Here is a 15,460-nt window from a genome sequence, read left to right as displayed (position 1 = left end):
CCTCATGACCCGCTGCCTTGGCCTCCCAAAGTGCAGGGATTACAGGAGTGAGCCACCACCCCTGGCCCATTTTAACCACTGTTAAGTGCAATGACATTACGGTCACAATGTTGTGCAGCCAACACCACCATCCATCTCCAGAACTGGTTCTTTTTTTGCAGCTGAAACTGTCTCCATTAAACAATAACTTTCTATTCCCTCTTCCCCCAGCTTTTGGCAAGCACCATTCTACTTGAGGTCTCTGAATTTGACAGCGCCAGGGACCCCTGTCATTTATATTTCATATAAACGAAATCATTCAGTATTTGTTCTTTTGTGACTAGCTGATTCCAGTTAGCACAATGTCCTCAAGGTTCATCCGTGTAGTAGCCTGGGTCGGAAATCCCTTTCTTTTTACTCTGTTGTATATATGGATGAAATTTGTCCATCCATTCACCCATCAATGGTCACTTTGGCTGTTTTCACCATTTGGCTACTGTGAATAATGCTATTATGAACATGGGTGTGCAGATATCTGTTTGAGACCCTGCTTTCAGTTCTTTGGGGCCTATACCCAGAAGTAGAATTGCTAAATCAGATGATAATTCTATGTTTGATATAGTGTCATGAAAGGCTCCAGTTTCATTCTTTTGCATGTGGATGTCCAGTTATCCCAGCACCATTTGGTAAAGAGACTGTCCTTTCCCCATTGTATGTTCTGGGCACCCTGTTGAAAATCATTTGACTCTGTATGTAAGGGTTTATTTCTGGGCTCTCTATTCTAGTCTGTCTGTTTTGGTAAGTAGGGTTTTATTAAAACACAGCCATACCCATTCATTTATATATTGCCTGTGGCTGCTTTCTAGAGAAAATGGGCAGAGTCAGAGTTGTTGTGATAGAGAACATCAGGCTTACAAAGCCAAAAACACCATCTGGCCCCCACATATAGCTCCCACCTGCATGGCCCCATCGGCTGCCCCTGGGTCCTGAGTTTCCCGCAGCCAGCACCTGGCCTGGCACACCGGTGCCCAGTCAGCATTGGAGTGACTGCCCTCAGGGACCTGGGAGGACTTCCACCCGCCTCTGCCTGGCTCCCCCTCCAGGGATAAAGTGGCAACAAGGTTAAAGCCTCCAGAGTAGCTGGGATTACAGGCACCCACCACCATGCCAGGCTAATTTTTTGTATTTTTAGTAGAGACAGGGCTTCACCATGTTGCCTAGACTGATCTTGAACTCCTGGCCTCAGGTGATCCACCTGCCTCTGCTCCCAAATTGTTGGGATGACAGGCATGAGCCACTGCGCTGGCATACATTTTTTATTTAAAAAAAATGTCAGACTCAGGGAAAATTTGAAATAACACAATAAATACCTATACAGACTTTTCCTGGGTCGCCCACCTGTTAACATCTTCTGTGGCCAGTCGTTCTTTCCCTGTGGGAACATTCACCTGTGACCCCCTTTTGCCCACCTGCAGGCCGTGGGTGCCATGACACCCCACATGTAATTCTTGAGCATGCATCCCCTGAGAACAGGGACACTGTCCTAGAGAGCCACACCCAAGAAAAACACCGCCCATTCTGTATCCCCACCCGTGTCATACAGGTGTAATAAGCAGCACATGCGTGGGTTCTCCTTAAGACTCATTTAAGCCAGGGTGAGGCTGAAGTCATTTCTGGCCCAGCCTGGCCCCTCAGCACAGATGTCTGCTGTCATGGCTGGAGCATTTCCTTCCAGAATCTTCTGTGCATTTGCATCAACAGTGTGCGCACATGCTGAGCCTACTGTATCCCATGTAAGCTTTCTTTTCTCGTGAACAGAGTCTCATCGTATGTGGACAGTTCTGCAGTTGGCTGTGTGCTCCCAGCACATTTTGATATGAGTCATTCGGTGACCTGCAACCTAGCAAAGGCACCGTAGCACATTTTAGCCAGTCCCCCATGGATGGCCATTGGGGTGCTTCCACTATTTGGCTTTCACCAACAGCCAGGCACACGTGTGAACACTTCTGTGTTGTAGCCACCAAGACGAGAGGGCCAGGCCAGAGCGCAGGCACACTCCTGTTGTTTGAGTAGCCCCTGCCACGCTGCCCGTGCTGGGGGCTGCCCTGGTGACCCTTCTTGACAGTGTAGGAGGCTCTTGGCTCCTCACAGCATCACCACTGCCTCACATTCCCACTGCTGCGTGCACTTCTCCTCCCCTCCCAGAGGGCGGAGGTCTCGCCTCTTCTCGCTCCACCTCCCTGTGCCCAGGGCAGTGCCCACCCCAGCAAACGGTCCTGAGGCGGCAGGTGCAGGCTCTTGGCTGTGTGCCAAGCTCTCCTCTAGGTGCTGTGCTGCTGCGACTTCCCTCATCTTCACACAGCACCCTGGGTGGGCAAGCGTCATCCCCACTTCACAGACGCACAGGCTGAGGCCCAGAGAGGTCAAGGAGCTGGCCAACATCACACAGCAGTAAGAGGCAAGCTGATTGGCCTCAGGGCCTGTGTTTACCTGCTGCCTCTTCCATATTGAACCCACCCTGGTCCCCGGCTTCAGCATCAATCAGCCCTTCCTGACTAGCACCTTTTTGCCTCCCCCAGACCAAGGCAAAGGGGCAGCCGACCAAGATTCACATCCCTCTCTCCGCTTCCCCCAGGCTGTGTGACCCCAGCTGGTTACTTGCCCTCTCTGGGCTTCTGTCTCCTTACTGTAAGGGGGCTAGTGGCAGCCCGCACCGCCACACCAGGCATGCAGCAGGAGCCTGGAAAGAGCAGCAGCTCCCAGAGCAGCTCCAGGCACGTCTGCTTGCGACCCGGTGACTGATGCTCACAGTGACTTTGTGAGGCACCAGCTGCTTTTTAAACACAGCAGAATGAAATTTGGCACATTCAGAATTGATTCATGTGACAGCATTGTCTCATGCCTCACCTGGCCTCGGTGACGATGTGAGCCTCATTGGTGGCTTCCACTCATGGGAGCTCCCAAAGTCATTCAGGCTTCCTCCTCCGTGTGCCACCTGGGCCCTGTTGTCAGGCCTGTGTGGCCAGGTCAGGGGAGGGGCATAGGGGCAGGTGGGCCTGCTCGCCCCTGTACCCAAAGCTGCAGGCCAGCAGGCAGCTCCCTGGCCCTGCAGCCCACACTCTGCTGCTGGACCACCAGCCCACTGTCTGTGAGAGGCTCCTGCCGCATCCACCATGGCCAGTGCTCAGAGGCACCCGGGGGCCAGCACGCAGTGCCCGCCCTGGGAAGCCCTCCGTGACCACCCCAGACAGACTGTCCTCTTCCTGGCTCTCAGGACTGGGCAGAGCTTTTTCCGGACATCTCTTTATTGGTTGGTTGTCAGTCCCTCTCACTGAGAGTGCGCGCCACCCTCAGTGCAGCACTGCACATGTGCCGGGGACTCTTCCAGGCTGTGGGCAGGTGTTACCAGTCTTGCCTCCCTTTTCAGGGGAAAGGCAAGGGAATTGCCCAAGATCACCCAGCTGGTTCAGCTGGGCTGGCTAGTGACCTCCGTGCTTGCTGCCCTGTCCACTGTGGACCTCCAGCATGGGAGTACTTCAGGCACCTGCCACGGTGAACATTGAACTTAGAGTGGGGGCCAGGATCTCTGTGTTTGCGTTAGGGTTACAGATGTCAGGAATGGCTCCAGGGGAATTGACAATTCAGGTGCCTTGGAATCTGAGTAGGAGTCTGGCTGGGAGATGGAAGGCAGGGCAGCCCACCAGGGGAACAGCATGTGCAAAGTGGGCAAGTACAGGGAACAGCAACGAGAGTGCAGGGAGAGGAGATGGGAGGGCTGCCCAGGGCAATGGCAGGGATTACTGTAGAAAAGAAAATCACCCAGTGTATTAGTCTGCTGTGAGTCCTGTAATAATATGCTGGAGACTTGAGGGGCTTAAACTACAGGAATATATTTCTCAGTTCTGGAGGCTAGAAGTCCAAGATCAAGGTCAGGTTGCTGGCGGATTGGGTTCCTGGCGAGTGCCTTCTTCCTGGTTCACAGACAGCTGCCTTCTCGCTGTATCCTCACATGGCAGAGAGAGGGAAGTTTGATGCCTCTTTCTCTTCTTGTAAGGACACTGATATCATCATGGGGACTCTACTCCCATGACCTCATCTCAGCCTAATCACCTCCCAAAGGCCCCACCCCCAAATGCTGTCACATTGGGGGTTAGGGCGTCAGCATATGAATTCTAAAGGAACACAAATATTCAGTCCGTAACACTCAGCTCTTAATTAGAAAGAGTTTAGCCCAGGGGTCAGGTGCTTACCTGCAGTGGGAAGTCTGCAGGTACAGACTCTTGGAGGGTCTCCATAAACACTCCCAGAACAGCACTGCAGAACTGGCCTGGCCAGGGAGCTGTAGCCTCGGCCCCATCAGGAAGGCGGGGTCAGGAGGCTGTCAGTCTAAGGATGAGGAGGCCACTGGCAGCCCCTCACCACCCAGGAGGCTGCCCAGGTAGCAGAGCAGTGGCCCTACCTCACTTAGGCGTTACAGCTCTCTCTAATGAGAAGCAGGAAGGAGCCAGGCTAGGGGGGTGCGGTGAGCCCTGGGCACGCTGGGGATGTGGGCTGAGGATCGGAAAACGTAGGCCAGGACAGAACTCTCCTCCCAGACTCAGCTGTATGGTACCTGGGAAATGCAGTGTTTTGCTCTCCAGCCTCTGCAGGACAGGAGCCGTGCCAGGGCAGTGGGCATGGGCACTCTCTGGCACCCTTTCCTGGGTGGCAGGGGCCCTGGCTGTTCCTCTTAGTTTCTTACCCGCTTCCTGGACTCTCATCTTCATGCTCCTCCAGCCACCCTGTTTTTTCTTACGGGGGTGACAGCTGGTGCGGTAATTCCCCCCAGGTGTCGTCATTGCTTACTGCTGAGCTGGCTGTCTGTTTCCTGGGTAAGCTCTTTAACACAGGGTTCATTTACATTGGCCCTTTAATTGGTGTCCTGACCCACCCAGTGTAAATCTCCACACCCGTGACAGGAAGTGCAGAGCATAAATCTTGAAGACAGCTGAGGCTGGGGAAGCTGGCACTGTTGCAGACTCTCAGCAGCCTAGAAAGCACCTGTGCCCCCAAGGTAGCAGGCAGGGCTTTTGTGTTCAAGAGGGTCAGAGCCAGGTGTCAGGCTCAGGTGGTCAAGGGGTGTGGTGGGTGGGCAGAATCAGGCCCGTGGAAGACAGAACCAGGACAGCCCGGTGGAGGAGGTGGCTCAAGAGCAGGACCTGGGAACAGTCTTGTTGGGACACCCCTGTTGGAATCACTCAGCTCCAGCCATATGGTTGTTTGTTTGTTTGTTTGTTTGAAACGAAGTCTCGCTCTGTTGCCAGGCTGGAGTGCAGTTGTGCGACCTCGACTCACTGCAACCTCCGCCTCCGGGGTTCAAGCGATTCTCGTGCCTCAGCCTCCCAAGTAGTTGGGATTACAGCATGCTCCACCACGCCCAGCTAATTTTCGTATTTTTAGTAGAGACGGGATGTCACCGTGTTCGCTAGGGTGGTCCTGATCTCCTGACCTCGTGATCCTCCTGCCTTGGCCTCCCAAAGTGTTGGGATTACAGTCGTGAGCCACAGTGCCCAGCCAGGTTTCTTTAACTACAGAATGTTTCAGGCCTACGGAAGGTGAAGGAAGAGAAAGGGCAGTGGAGGAGAGGGGAGCAGGAGAGGGAGAGGAGGGTCACACACTTCTAAATGACCAAATCTCGCCAGAACTCACTATCAGGAAGACAGCACCAAGTATGAGGGATCCGCCCCTATGACCCGAACACCATCCAGCAGGCCCCACCTCCAGCATTGGGGATGACATTTCAACATGAGATTTGGGTGGGGACAAATGTCACAGCCCCTGGAGGCAGGTACAGTTTCTTTAAGCAGTTTTGGACCTGGGGGGTGGCAGAGCTTGGATATGAGCTCAGGTTACCTGATCGAGGGCTCTGTCTATCCACATACTCACCACCCAGATTGGTTGGTATTTGTATTTCGCCTTATTTCCTTCATCTCTTCTTTTAAGAAAGAAGAAGAAAAAAGAGTGGTGGGAGAATGGGAGGGAGGAGGGGGGCCTTGGCTGCTCAGAGCTGCCCCACCCTCCCCCCTGTAGACAATCCTTATATCACAGCTTGTGCCTTCACCACGAAGCTGTGCACATGCCAGTCCCTCGGTAATGCCTGTACACCACCCCGCAGTTTCCCAGCGAGTGTCATTCTGCCCATGCTCTGGCCATCCCCTTCCATGTTGATGGTTGGAGGCCACTGGAGCTGCCTCTGGGAGCTGTTTGGATGCCCGCATCCATGGCCAGGCCCCAGGACACGTTGACCATGTGATGTCTGAACTTGTAGAGGCCACACTGTCCCCGATTGATGTCCTGTCCACCGTTTACTGCATTTGCCTTCAAGACGTTTCACTCAGGGGCCATGACCTGCAGGTCCCCCCATCCCATCTCCAGCAGAGGGGCTGTGTGACCCACAGGCTTCTGTTTCATTTGTGAGATTTACACACATTCTCTTGGATGATGCTTATCTGTTTGTGACTTGCCCTTTTTGATTCACTGATGTTATTAAGTTTTGTTCATGCTAAGCAGACCCAAACGGCAAACACACAGGAGCAATGAGGTTGCCGCTGGGCTTTCTACCCTGGAGCCACTCAGTTCAGGATTCCAAACTCAGAGGGATGAGTTTGTCCATCGAGGGCCTTGGCTGACTTGCCCACCAAGTCTGGCTCACAATGTAGGGAGGTGTTTTGTCAAAAGGAGAATTTTGGCAAGAGGGAACGTGAGTGCTATGTGGGTAAAAAAAAAAAAAAAAAAAAAAAATAGAATGTGCATGCCCGTTGCTGCTGGTGGAGATACAAACTGGACGAGGCATCTGGAGGGCAGTGCAGGTGCTTGCACTGAGGGCCCCCAAAATGACCACACATTTCCACCCATAATTCTGCTTCTTGAAATGCTCCTGAAGGAAATCCACTAGATAAAAATAAGAAAATGCCTCAGCACACTGCTTTATAATCACAAAATGTTAGCAATAACAAAACATAGGAATTTTGCATCATGATTTGTATTACAGCCACATGTATGGGTATAAGGGAGTTGTTAGAAATTAGGGTTTTAAAAAATGAGGTGGAAGAATGTTTGTGAAATAATGGTCAGTGAACAAAGTAGAAGGCAAAGCTAAAAACTCTATAGCGTGGACATCAATTACGGAAAAACAATCCCCTGGGGAAACTCCCAGAAAGGTAGAGTGGTGAGTTCCAGGCAGTGGGTTCCAGGCGGTGGGGTTGTGAGGGATTCTTTGTTTCCTTTATGCTTTTTTATAATTTTTTTTTTGTTTGCTAGGTGTAAATAGCCATAAGATACGAGTGGCAGCATGCGGGGCTGCTCCCCAGCACCCTCTGGGCTGGAGTCTGGAGCTCATTCAGGCCGTGGCTGGCCAGGCTAGAGTGCAGCAGGCAAGAGCTCAGCAAGTGCCCTGGGGAGGGAGCAGGCTGGTGGGTGTTCCGGACATGTATGGCTGGCCTGATTCTGAGGCAAGGACCGCATCACCGTGTCTGTGCCCACTGGGGCTTAACTGGATCATGAGACCCACTGGCCCAGGGGCAGGATTCTGGTGGTCGATGGAGTGGTCCCCATTAGGGTCTTGGGCCTGGGGATATGGGGCCCACTGGGAAGAGATTGTAGACCACCATGATGCCAGTAGAAATTATACCAGTTGTTGTATTTTGGGTTCCAACTTAGTGCTGAGCAAAGCCTCTTCTTGGAATGTGTGTGTTGAAACCAGCCTTGGTTGAAATCCTAAATCTGCCACTTACCAGCTCTGTGGCCTTGGGCAAGTGACTTTACCTCTCTGAGCTTCAGTTTCTCCATGTGTAATATGGAGATGACACTTGCCAGAACTGGTTACTGGAAAGATTAAACATCCCGGAAGCATCTAACACTGCCTGCTGTATAGAAGGCACTTAATTAACTATAGCAACCACAGGGGGCATGGTCTTGTTGGCAATGGCCGCCGCCTTAACTTGCCTGAATAATTTATAGAGGATCTAGACTTCAAAGCTTGTAAGTAGTAAAGGGCTTTGTTTTTCTCTAGCCACTGCCCTGACCATCCACACATGGGTCTTCTGGTTTCCGGATAACCTCTTGGGCAGACCCTACAGTCTATAGACACCTCTCGGGAGTGAACAGAGGCCCCCAGGTCTCTGTCCCTGGTGGTCACTAGAGCCACTCTGTACCTTCTCCACATCAAAAAGGACACAGGCAATGAGATATGGCCGGGGTTCTGCCAGCTTTGTGGTGTTTCACAAGTTCACTGTTACTTTTCCTTGGCATTTCATGATGATTTAAGCCATTCTAGAAAACTACCCAAGTCTTTTACTATTTTCATCATTCCCACTAAATCTGCATGGTTGGTTAACTTTAATGGGCCATGGAACTGGCATGTGGTGTCTCTTCTCAAACAGTCTTAAAATGATGTATTTTGGAGAGAAAAATGTATGTTAAGGATTTTAAGGTCATAAACTCCAAAGAGATGACAACTTCCAAAAACAATCGTCCACCCAGGATGTTTGCTCAGTTGCTCACTTTATAAACGTGTTTTGAGTGTGTACTCAGGGTTCAGCCCTGCACTAACCCATGGAGCCACAGGAGGAGGGCAGTGCCCATTCATTGATTCGTGCACTATTTATTATTCATCCACTCAATGTGGATCAGCCTTGTTCTGTGGAGAGGCAGTGCTGCCTAAGGGTTAAGGGCAGGGAGCTCTGACACCAGATGGCCTGAATTTGAGTCTTGTCTGTCTCTTACTCCTATGTGATTTGGGGCATGTCACTTGGCCTCAGTTTCCCTCATCTGTACAATTTCACGGTCTTGGCCTCAGGATTACATGAGATAAAGGGCTTAGAACCACACCTGACATATAGCAAGTGCTCGGAACAGAGACTCTGATTATCCCAGGTCTCATGCCGAGTTCCTGAATAAGAAGGGGACTCCAGGGTCCTGTGTCCAAGGAGCTGCCAAGCAGGCAGTGGCTGAGGCCTGGGGGAGGTAGAGAGTCACAATGGAGTGTGGGCAGTGGGAGCCCAGGGAGGTGCTGGGGAGGGGAGGGGAAACGGGGAGGCTTCCTGGAGAAGTCTAGTTTCATGGGTTGAGCTTTCCCAGGCTGAGATTATGGAAGGCTTCCAGGCAGTAGCTGGATGTGGATTCCTCTCTCTGTTCAGAATGCAGAGGAAGCAGGCAGCCTGGGGAGCCAGAGGCTCTGCTCCACAGAGTCACCCAGGAACCCAGGCTCCCTCTATTGATGACTCCACCTCCATCACAGTGCTCATCTAACCAGGAAGGAACCAACCCTGGGCTGCCAGATTTTCTCAGCTGTGGAGAGAAGACAAGGTCCAGCATTTCGCCTGAAGTCTTCTGTTTGGCAGTGCTAGTAGGTGATAACATGATCACATTTTAAAAATATTTTAGTTTTAAGCCACATACTGCAGGCCAGCCATCCCTCGGGGTGGAGGCCAGTTTGCCACCTCCCCTCATGGAGAGGGGACAGAGGGTGTGACTCAGATGCTGCACACATCCCCGTGGCCAGAATTCAGTCTCATGGCTATGCTTCACCAGGAAGGAGGCTGGGAAATGCAGTCTTTCACTGGTCACCCATGGGCCCTGCTGAGGCTAGGGGAGGGAGAACGGATCTAGGGGGACTCTTAGATGCCCATGATACAGAAAGGAGGGACGGAGAGGCAGTGGGGGGAAGGAGAGTGTGTATGCACGCATGGAGGCTGTTGATTTTGTTAACTGGGTAATATTTTAAAATACGACTGCCAGCTTCCGTGTGTTTTTCAGGATTCACTACGCCTCTGATGTTTCTTGGTTTTCTCAGAGCTGGAGGTTCTGCCCCTGCCAGCAGGGGTGGGACTGGTGGGAGTGAGTGGCAGTCCCTGAGCAGCATCTGTCTGCTGCCACCCCAGAGGACACCGGGAGAACCCTGGGATGTGTGGCCAGGATCCTGGACTCCAGGCCTTGCTCTGCCCCGACTGTGGAGGCCTGGGCAGGAGACCAGATGGGTGTAAAGTAGGGAGTGGTAGAGTCCCCTGGAGGGGAGTGGGTCAGGGCCTGCTTCCTAGAGGAACAGTTATGTTCTGAGTAGAGGGTGTCGCAGACACAGAAGTGTAGTCCTGTGTAGAGATTCCTTGTGGGCTCAAAGGCGCCAGACCATGAAAGACCTTGAATGCTGAGCCAGAGAGTTCACACTGCACAGGGCAGAAGTCACAGACTAGCAGCCGACAGACTGCCCCTGGCCTGCAGCATGTGTTTTAAAAGTAAAATGACTTTTTAAATGTGATCATGTAATCAAGTACTAGCATTGGCAAGCCAGAAGATTTCAGGTTAAACGCTGGGCTTCATCTTCTCTCCACAGTTGAGAAAATCTAGCAGCACTGCACTGGTTCCTTCCTGGTTAGAGGAGAGCCATGATCTTCATCCTGGCCCTGCCCCAGCACATCCCGCTCGTTTCATACCCCGACCAACCCCTGCAGGCCTGGCTCCTACAGACCCTGCCATGGGTCAGGGGCCAGGCAGGACCTAGTTGTTTGTTGGGTTAGCGTCCGCTAGTGGCCGGAGTGAGGGGTGAAGAGGAAGGGGCCGTGATGGGCCCTGCACCTGGGGTCCCGTGAGAGCAGCTGAGTCCAGAGCCAGGGCCACTTGAAGGGGAGAGGAGTAGGGGAGGGAGACTTGGAGATGAAACTGCTAAGATGTGGCCCCAGCGTGCACAGGGGAAAGAGGATGGCACCCGGGTGGTGTCTGTTCCCAGTGCTAGGTCAGCAGTGGAAATCTCCTCACCTGGCTGGAAAGCTGCAAGAGTCCACAGAAGAACAACATCACGGCTGTGAATGTATTTTTTTTTTTCAAATAGACTACAGAGAGCCCAGAAATGTAAGGGATTGGTGAAAAGGGAGATGGAGGTGGAATTAGAGAGTCCCTAATGTTGGCCCCAGCAGTGTACTCACTGGGAGGCTTGTCACCCCAGGGTCACCCAGGGGAACTCACCCCATCTCTTCCCTTCATTTCCAGATGAAATACTCCAGATTTACCCCAACAGACGGGTCAACTAGGTTGTTTTGGGAAGCAGGGAGTGCAGAAGTCACCATTTATTCACTCAGCAAACATGCTATGTTTGTGTGTGACAGAAGTTACACCAGGCACAGGACCCAGTCCCTGCCCATCGGAGCTGACAGGCCATGGGGAGCAAGTAAGGAAGAGCGGGGCGATTAGTACCAACAGCCCTAGAGCCAGATGGCCTGGGCTCGAATCTCAGCTCCATGACTAACTAGCTGTGTGATCTTGGGCAAGTCATTGAACCTCTCTGTGCCTAAGTTTTCCCATCTATAAAGTGAAGATACTAGTAGCACCCACCTCAGGGAGTGCTATGAAGATTAAATAGAACAATACCTGGCACAAAGGTAATGTCCTAAGTTTTGGCAAGTATTGCCATTCATTTAGTGACTTACTGAGCACCTACTATGTGCCACACGCTGGGGAGAGAGCAGTGATGGAGGCAGACACAGCCCCTGCCCTCGTGGGATGGTAGGCAGCATGGAATACTGGGGAACTCCTAGGGGTAGGAGGCACACCCTCTGGGTGTCAGGCCTCCGACTTTCCTCTGCTCTGCAATCACAGCTGCCAGCCCCCCTGCCAGCCAGACCCCCAGTGCCTGCTGCATATGAAGCGCATCATGCAAATTGCCCACCCCGATGGCACACTTGGCTCTGGCTCTTGCCAGCTGCTGCTTGGCCTCCCTGATTCTTGGTTTTCCTCACGGTGAAGGGCCCGGCCCCTTCCTCGGGGACAGGCGTGAATGGCATCCAGGCAGCAAGGCCAGCTTTTCCAGTGACTGAGGATGGTGATCAGACAGCTTTAAACACACCTGCCACTCCCCTGAGGCTGGTGGAGCTAGTGGTCTGTGGTCCACAAAGGTGGAGGGGAGAGGGTGATCTATTGGTGCCTCGGGTGTGTTGGAGGGGGGTTAATTAAAAAGGTGGCTGGGAGATGAATTTCTGGAAACAAATTGGAAACCAGTGGAAGCTATTGATCTGCTTAATGGGAAGCTGATGATATCTGAGCGAGCAGACAGCTCTGGCTTAGGGAGGTGGCGAGAGATCGATGCAGGCCCCTTCCCTGAGCTGACCTGCCTGGGGCCGGCCGGGGACATGGGCCAGGGAGGGGCTGGGGCAGAGGCAGAGCCCTGGGGCCCTGGCTCTACTTCAGAGCATGGGAGCAAGCTGCATCCCTGTGGAGGAGTCAGAGTTCCTTCTGACATCCAGCCCGCGGGTTGAGGTAGGGGGCGCCAAGCACCTGATCTGAGCCCCCTCTGCCACCTCCGACGGGGCTGAATTGGACAAGGTGCCAATTGTCTTCAGCCCTCAGTTTTCTCATCTGGAAACTTCTGACCTCCCAGGGTGGTAGTAAGGACTAAATGCAGTAATAGGTGGGCTGTGGCAGGCACAGCCCTCAGCACCAGGGATGCAGCCGTGAACAAGCTGTGCTCAGTGCCTGCCTCCTGGAGCTTACATTTTAGTGGCAAGCAAGCAAGTCTGCTGACAGTGGAGTGCCAGGGAGGGCATCCAAGCAGGGAAGGCTGGACATGCAAAGGCCTGGAGGGCGGGACCCGTGGCCTGCAGTTGACAGTGGCAGCCTGTGAGGGGAGCTCCGTGGTTACCAACAAATATCTGCAAATCCCCAATCGCCACCCAAGCAGAGAAGGACAGTGCTGTGGAGAACCATGGATCACACCTGCTCCTTTCCTCCTGCCAGACCCCTGTGAAGCACAGGTTTTCATGCCCATTACTCAGATGAGCAAACAGAAGCTCAGAGAAGGAAACCATGGGCCCAAACCACATGGGTGAGGAAATCCAGCCTCAAATCCAGCCCTCCATACCAACCCAGGCAGTGCCAACACAGGGCTGGGCCCAGGCCTCCGCTCCCCAGCCCGTCCCAGTCTCAGGCTCCAGGATGGGTGTTTGTTCACATGGAAGGCAGAGGTTATTTATTATTATTATTATTATTATTTTGAGACAAGTTCTTGCTCCATCACCCAGGCTTGAGTCAGTGGCTCCATCACGGCTCACTGTAGCCTTGATCTCCTGGGCTCAAGCAATCCTCCCACCTTAGCCTCCTGAGTAGCCAGGACTACAGATGCACACCACCATGCCTGACTAATTTTTGCATTTTTTGTAGAGACAGGGTCTCACCACATTGCCCAGGCTGGTCTCAAACTCTTGGCCTCAAGTGATCCACTTGCCTCAGCCTCCCAAAGTGCTGAGATTATAGGCATGAGCGGGCAGAGTTTACTAATCGATGGCTCATGACTGGGCTGCTGGCTCACTGCACACCCCTCCCACCCCTGCAAGGCCAGAGTCATTTTCAAAGCACTTACTCGTGAAATCGTCTCCCAGGATCTGGATGGGGAAGGAGGCCAGTGTTAGTCTCTGTTTATTGATTCCTGGACTTCATCAGGGTTTATCTCTAAAACAATAAAATTGAAAGATGGCCCCAAATTTATATCTCTAGCCTGTACCACTCACCACTCCGCTGCTACCCATCCAGCTGCCTCCTCTGTGTTTCTACCTGGAGGCCCCACAGACATCATACTGGACACAGCCAAAACAGGACTCTGAGTCTCCTCCCAGCCCCTCTGCCAGCAGCCCAGCCTGACTCCCCTTCCTCTCCCAGCCACTCCAATCCCTCGTGGAAGCCGGGAGCTCCCTCTGGACAGACTGGGGCCTGAGCACCTCTCCCTGCCAGGCCACTATCTAGCCAGGTACCACCATTGCTCACCTTCCCAGGGCTTCCCAGACCTCCTTGTTTCCTTTCTATTCCTTTTGGCCCTCTCAGCAGTAGAAGGGTGCTTTTTTTTTTTCCCCCCACGGAATCTCACCCTGTCTCCCAGGCTGGAGTGCAGTGGCTCGATCTCGGCTCACTGGAGGCGTGTGCCACCAGGCCTGGCTAAGTTTTTGTATTTTTAGTAGAGACAGGGTTTCACCATGTTAGCCAGGATGGTCTTGAGCTCCTGACCTTGTGATCCACCCACCTCGGCCTCCCAAAATGCTGGGATTACAGGCATGAGCCACCACGCCCAGCCTAAAGGTACTTATAAAAACAGAAGTCGCATCATGTCACTGTCAGGCTTGAAGCCCTCCCATGGCTCCTTGCTGCACTTAGCAGAAAATCCACACTCCCCTCAGCAGCCTCCCTCTTCCACCTCCTCTTCCCAGCTCAGTTCCTCCCAGCCTCTCGGCTCTCTTGCAGCCCTTCGAACACGTGGTCTGTTTTCTCTGTCTGGAGCACTCTTGCTCCAGGTTCTTCCATGGCTGGCCTTGTTCAGGTCTCAATTCAAAGATTGCCTCCTCGGGGAAGCCCTCCCTGGCCGCCCCTCTTCATCTTCACAGCACTGACTGCGTGATCTTTCAAAGCATCCTTTGTGTGCACTTGTTTATGAGTTTCCTATCTGTCCCCGCAATGCTGTGGCAGCAGAAACTGTCTTTCCTACTTACTGCTCAATCCCCATGGCCCAGACCAGAGTTCAATAAACATTTGTAGAATTAATCGATGAACAAAATGTGAGGCTCGGCAGGAATTCAGCTGGAGACGCCACCTGATGTGGCCCGGAATTCTGGGCTTTGCTGGATTTACCAGCACTTGGTGGCGTTGTGCCTATTTCTCCCACTAACCCACTCCCAACCACTGACCTGAAGACCTTGTAGTTGCCTGGGCGGCCCTCGCTGTGCCAACTCCAACTACAAGAGGTGGAGCTCAAGGAGGTGTTCAGGAAGCTGGTCCATGCTGAAAGCCCAGACCCTCCAGGTGAGTGGGAGGAAACCCCACCCTGGGGTGCTAACCCCAGCAAGAGAGAGTAACTTCTCCATACAAGGGGTTAGGCACTTGAGGATGAACATTCACCAGGCAGATAAAGAGAGAGGGAAGGGGGTTCTGAGCAGAGGGAACAGCATGTGCAAAGGCCTAGATGTAGGAAGAGTGTGGTAATGAGAGAGGTAGGAGCCAGCCAAGTCTTCTGTTTTGGAGGGAGGACCATGCTCTGCACCTGCCTTATTTACCTCCCCACACCCCCCAACTCTCTGTGCACAGCTGAGGGGTTAGGACCATGGAGTCTCTCCCGAGCCTAGGTGCCTCACCTCCTCCCTGCTCTCACAGCTCCTGCAGCCCTCACCACGCCACTGTTCTCAGCACAAATCCAGCGGACTCCTCCCATCCTCCTACTCAGAACCCTCCCAAGGCTCCTGTGCCAGAGTGAAGGCCTAGTCCTTCCAAGGCCTGCCCCACTGTCCCCGTCACCTCCGACCCCCTCTCCTTTCCTCCAGCTGTCTCCATCCCTCCCTCTGTTCCCTGATTCCTTGTTTTTCCTGGATCACACCAGGCACACTGCTTCCTTGGGGCCTTTGCACAAGCTGTGCCCTCTGCCAGGGGTGCAGGCGTGCAACTGTCCCCTTCACTGATGGCTGTGGTTCCACAGAGA

The 15,460-nt window shown here is 53.1% G+C and overlaps 1 protein-coding gene and 1 long non-coding RNA gene across 8 annotated transcripts in view; one reads left to right on the top strand and one right to left on the bottom strand.

The window, feature by feature from the left end:
* IQSEC1 (IQ motif and Sec7 domain ArfGEF 1) overlaps positions 1–15,460 on the top strand; it is a 388,374-nt gene that overhangs the window by 169,868 nt on the left and 203,046 nt on the right. The gene's annotated exons all lie outside the window — the stretch shown is intronic.
* LOC123571644 (uncharacterized) lies at positions 3,849–4,783 on the bottom strand. Of its 3 annotated transcripts, none has more exons than XR_010584598.1 (3): positions 4,592–4,783; positions 4,230–4,365; positions 3,849–3,983 (listed from the first exon to the last, which is right to left on the bottom strand). It is a non-coding gene; the product is annotated as an uncharacterized lncRNA (long non-coding RNA). The 3 variants fall into 3 exon arrangements; XR_012431829.1 differs by having other exon boundaries at positions 3,849–4,025; positions 4,721–4,783; XR_010584597.1 differs by having other exon boundaries at positions 4,721–4,783.

The sequence above is a fragment of the Macaca fascicularis genome, chromosome 2 (genome assembly GCF_037993035.2).
Source record: "Macaca fascicularis isolate 582-1 chromosome 2, T2T-MFA8v1.1".
Taxonomy (NCBI): Eukaryota; Metazoa; Chordata; class Mammalia; order Primates; family Cercopithecidae; genus Macaca; species Macaca fascicularis.
This window is presented reverse-complemented; position numbering and strand designations above follow the sequence as displayed.